This window comes from Salvelinus alpinus, chromosome 14 (genome assembly GCF_045679555.1).
Source record: "Salvelinus alpinus chromosome 14, SLU_Salpinus.1, whole genome shotgun sequence".
Taxonomy (NCBI): Eukaryota; Metazoa; Chordata; class Actinopteri; order Salmoniformes; family Salmonidae; genus Salvelinus; species Salvelinus alpinus.
In genome coordinates, this window is record NC_092099.1 from 52,653,580 (window position 1) to 52,659,579 (window position 6,000).

A 6,000-nucleotide genomic window follows, 5' to 3' on the forward strand; every position below is an offset into this window, starting at 1 on the left:
AACTGTTGGCGCAATTATTAGAAAATGGAAGAAGTTCAAGATGACGGTCAATCACCCTCGGTCTGGGGCTCCATGCAAGATCTCACCTCGTGGGGCATCAATGATCATGAGGAAGGTGAGGGATTAGCCCAGAACTACACGGCAGGACCTGGTCAATGACCTGAAGAGAGCTGGGACCACAGTCTCAAAGTAAACCATTAGTAACACACTACGCCGTCATAGATTAAAATCCTGCAGTGCACGCAAGGTCCCCCTGCTCAAGCCAGCGCATGTCCAGGCCCGTCTGAAAATTGCCAATGACCATCTGGATGATCCAGAGGAGGAATGGGAGAAGGTCATGTGGTCTGATGAGACAAAAATAGAGCTTTTTGGTCTAAACTCCACTCGCCGTGTTTGGAGGAAGAAGAAGGATGAGTAGAACCCCAAGAACACCATCCCAACTGTGAAGCCTGGACGTGGAAACATCATTCTTTGGGGATGCTTTTCTGCAAAGGGGACAGGACGACTGCACCGTATTGAGGGGAGGATGGATGGGGCCATGTATCGTGAGATCTTGGCCAACAACCTCCTTCCCTCAGTAAAAGCATTGAAGATGGGTCGTGGCTGGGTCTTCCAGCATGACAACAACCCGAAACACACAGCCAGGGCAACTAAGGAGTGGCTCCGTAAGAAGCATCTCAAGGTCCTGGAGTGGCCTAGCCAGTCTCCAGACCTGAACCCAATAGAAAATCTTTGGAGGGAGCTGAAAGTCCGTATTGCCCAGCGACAGCCCCGAAACCTGAAGGATCTGGAGAAGATCTGTATGGAGGAGTGGGACAAAATCCCTGCTGCAGTGTGTGCAAACCTGGTCAAGAACTACAGGAAACGTATGATCTCTGTAATTGCAAACAAAGGCTTCTGTACCAAATATTAAGTTCTGCTTTTCGGATGTATCAAATACTTATGTCATGCAATAAAATGCAAATTAATTACTTAAAAATCATACAATGTGATTTTCTGGATTTTTGTTTTAGATTCCGTCTCTCACAGTTGAAGTGTACCTATGATAAAAATTACAGACCTCTACATGTTTTGTAAGTAGGAAAACCTGCAAAATTGGCAGTGTATCAAATACTTGTTCTCCCCACTGTATGTACATGGAGACCACAGGAGGCTGGTGGCACCTTCATTGGGGAGAACAGGCTGGTGGTAATGCCTGGAGAGGAATGGTATCAAACATAAGGGTTCCAGGTGTTAGATGCCATTCCATTTGTGCCGTTTCAGACATTGTGTGCCATCCTCCCCTTAGCAGCCTGCTGTGGTAAAGACAAGCGAGCCAATATATTACCAGGAGAGGGCCCGACATGTCGCCGGGAGAGGGCCCGACATGTCGCCGGGAGAGGGCCCGACATGTCGCCGGGAGAGGGCCCGACATGTCGCCGGGAGAGGGCCCGACATGTCGCCGGGAGAGGGCCCGACGTATTACCAGTAAAGGGCCCAATTGGCGGCATGTAGCCAAGTGGTTAGAGCGTTGTGCCAGTAACCAAAAGGTTGCTGGATGGAATCCCCGAGCTGACAATGTAAAAATCTGTTGTTCTCTCTGAGCAAGGCAGTTAACCCACTATTCCCTGGGAGCCGAACATGTGGGTGTCGATTAAGACAGCCCCCCCTGCACCTCTCTGATTCAGAGGGGTTGGGTTAAATGTGGAAGACACATTTCAGTTGAATATATTCAGTTGTACAACTGACTAGGTACCGCCCTTTCCATTATATTACCAGTAGAGGGCGGCAAGTGTACAGTGAATGTAAGGCAGCCAAGGATGCCTGCTGCTACCACTCCTTGAGGAATCATTGGTCCACTCTATATCCAGGACCTCACATAGCTCTTCGTTATATGATTGCATTCACATGATTGTTATGGCTTTATAGATTGATTGTTAGTGATCTATGAATTTTGTTGATGGGCAGTTCTTTATCTCCCGCATTTGTTCTGGTTTTACTGCTGTGATTGGCTGACTTTATTGGTCAGATTATAGGACTGTGGTGTCTCTAATCATGTGCTTGAATGAGAGGATCAGGCAGTGTGTGAGTCTATCAGACTGTGTATCGTACTGTGTGTGTATGTGGTCCGTATGATGCTGTTAACCCCTTGTACTCACACCTCCACTCTGTATCTGACCTCTTTGTGACCCAGCTGGTTCAATTTATTCTGTAAGACTGTCTGTCACCGACTGAGGTTACGTCCCAAATGGTACCCTATTCCCTATATAGTGCACTACTATAGACCAGGGTCCATAGTGCTCTTCCCTATATAGTGCACTACTTTTGACCAGGGCCCATAGTGCTCTTCCCTATATAGTGCACTACTTATGACCAGGGCCCATAGTGTTCTTCCCTATATACTGCACTACTTTTGACCAGGGCCCATAGTGCCCCTCACTATATAGTGCACTACTTTTGACCAGGGCCCATAGTGCCCCTCACTATATAGTGCACTACTTTTGACCAGGGCCCATAGTGCCCCTCACTATATAGTGCACTACTTTTGACCAGGGCTCATAGTGCTTTGGTCAAAATGTATGCCCTACATATAAGGAACAGAGTGCCTTTTGGGATGCAGAGTCAATCTCAACTTTGTCCCCAGATGAGATCTACCCATCCCTCCTCCTCCACCCCTCTACCTCGCTTGTGGGAGGGACAGTGGGCGGAAGGTTGTCTGTGAGTCTGTCTGGTTGGGTGCAGCAGGCGATGTCCACATGACTCAGTTCAGTATGGGGGTTTTATAGTGCGGTGACAAGCGCATCTGCCCACCAGCATGCATGTGTTTATATTTGTCTGAATTTGTGTGTGTGCTTGCGTGCGTGTGTGTGTGTAAGAGAGGGAGAGAGAATACATGGGAGGTCTTCCTGTGTCTGGGAGGTGCTTTCCCAAAACTGATTACCCCATACATCTCTAATATCTGACAGTAAATCAGGTTTATTATGCAGATATTGCATTTATTTTCTCCCATCTTACAATGATGGCTTTGTGTCCAAACTGCACACAACTGTGTGAATCTGTGTGCAGTCTGTGTGTATGATGAACCCCCACAGAGATGGCTCTGTGGTATTGGGAAGCTCCTCCACAGCCAACCACACACATCCTTTAGTCATTATCAATCTGGATGAGACCCAACAAGCAGGGTTGGTTGGTGATTAGGATGTATAAAGACTCTGTTTAACCTCTAATTAGCACAACATACAGCTCTCTCGATGTCATGCTGCATAGCCGTCTATTTTAGATATGGCTCTGGCTGCATAGGGAGATTCCCAACCCAGTCCATGTATCTTCACCTATAGTTACTGGCAGTGATAATTCACAGATGTTTTCAGACTTCAAATGTCATCTATTGGTGAGACGAGTATAAGTCCCGCAAAGTTTTATAGATCCAGCTGCATAAATATGCCTGCAATCCAAATGAATGAGAAAGATTGCCACTGTCTACTTTAATCATTTTAGATGGTAACTATCTTTCCCATTCATTTAGGAATGGTCCTTGCTTTCCGTGATCCTTGGGACATCCCCTATCCCATTGAAGTTTAAATGTAAAATGGGTAAGGTTAGGTAAGGGTGATGGTTAAGGTCAGGGTTTAGCGTAGGGTCATCCCAAGGATCCTAGAAAGCACCATTTAGGGAATCTGGATTGACAAACTTTGATTTTGAAATTATGAACTACCCCTCTAAGGTACAATAAGGCAGCATTGCCTGTATGATGGGCCGACAGACCTCCCCTGCAGCCCCTCAGGGGACCTCAGTCAGTCCAAGCACACTTCAGAGCTCTGTGGGACCCGGCTGTAGGTAGAGCGTAGGTGCACTTGACCCAGAGCAATGACACTCTTTAAGTGTTAAGTGGACCATGTGATGTGATGTCTAATTGCACAATCTGCTAGCCAGGGAAGGGAAGTGGCTGAGGGAGAGGAGAGAGAGATGGCGCCAGCAGCCATGTTGACCTGTACTGACTGAGCAGTGTGCTCAGCTGATGGAGCCTGACCCTGTGTGAGGCAAGATTTCAGGGGGGTTTGTGTATGAGAGTTCGGAGTGTGTGTGGGGGGGGGGGTTCAGAGTGCGGGGATAACAGCTCAGTATGGTAGCACTGCTAGTAGTAGTAACCCAAAGCAGTAATGATGACATGCACTGAATGTCTCTGTGTATTATGACTTCTTTAATGGAGAATGTTTTTTAATGCCTTAAAAAAATTATTATAATAATTTGAACACTCTGGAAAAGGTTTACTAGTCTGTCTTTCAAAAAAATAAATAATAACGCCTTACGTAAGTGTGCTTTACACACAGCCTTTATCTTTTCTTTAATTAAATTACACGTCCAAACGTTCAGAACGTCCCGCTTTCTGTGTTACTAAAATTCAATCAATTGTCACAGGGAATATTCATGAGAGAGTATGCCTGAAAACCGTACACACAGAGCAGGGATGAGTTCAACAACACACAACACGTCATCTGTTTCATCCCTGTGTGGTTATCGATGCAGCACCAACATGTGTCTCAGAAGGGAGGAACGAGCACCCCGAAAAAGAAATGGTAACGGACAAAGCCTACAATTTGTGGTTGAGCATAAAGCAAACAATAGGCAGCGTTTGTGTCAGCAGTGTCCTCTGCTCTTCTCGCTGTAGCTTAGTTTGAACACGGCTGGGGACGGCTGTAGCGTCACTGTGCATGTCATGTTGCTATATAAAAGCCAGTCACCTCAAAGGGAAAAGCCTCAACTATTCAACAATGAATAGTGGGGCTGTAGGCAGGAAGAATTGCTGTTTATCTAAATGCTCCTGGGCTAAACATAGTCAGCTGTCATTATGTCTGTCTATTCTTCCTATTCCCCTCAAACATGTATTTATTTATGTCCCAATTCTGTAGTCTAATGACCCATTTTGTGGTTGAAGAGACTAGCTGAGTCTCCCTCCCTCCCAAGCCACAAGACTCCTGAACGGGTAACCATCTGGTTACCCGGACTATTTGCATTGTGTGCCCCCCCCAAACCCCTCTTTTACGCTGCTGCTACTCTCTGTTTATCTTATATGCATAGTCACTTTAACTATACATTCATGTACATACTACCTCAATTGGCCCGACCAACCAGTGCTCCCGCACGTTGGCTATCTGCATTGTCCTGCCACCCACCACCCACCAACCCCTCTTTTTACGCTACTGCTACTCCCTGTTCATCATATATGCATAGTCACTTTAACCATACCTACATGTACATACTACCTCAATAAGCCTGACTAACCGGTGTCTGTATATAGCCTTGCTACTCTTATTTTCAAATGTCTTTTTACTGTTGTTTTATTTCTTTACTTACCTACACACACACATCATTTTTTTTCTTCTCTGCACTTCTGGTTAGAGCCTGTAAGTAAGCATTTCACTGTAAGGTCTACTACACCTGTTGTATTCTGTGCACGTGACAAATAAACTTTGATTTGATTTGAAAGGGTAGTGACTCGAGGCAGCGGAGGGGAGGCAGTCTCTCTTGAGCCTGTAGAGGACAAACAGTGCTATAGACCACCTATCAGGATAAAAGAGCATGGACAGTGTTTCAAATCAACGTAAAGCCCTGTCTTCCAGCTTGCAGGCCTGTGGTGTGTACATATGTTCCTTTATCAGGCATAATCACTCATTAAATGATCAAACTCAATGAATTTAACTGTACAGTTGTGCACTCAGCCAATACATAGAGAATTTTTTTCCTTCTTCCCTAAACTTTTACCAACGAATGTCAAGGGTTTGTATGCTTGTAGAGTCACATTCCCTGCAGGACATTTCTAAACCTCAGACTGTCAGGACCGAGTCCAAGGGCCAAGGTCCAGGGCCATTTGAATGGGGCCATATTATATATTTTATGTGTACATCTACAGTGCATTCAGAAAGTATTCAGACCTCTTGACTTTTTCCACATTTTGTTACGTTACATACAGCCTTATTCTAAAAAGGATTAAATATTTTTTTCCCCTCATCAATCTACAAA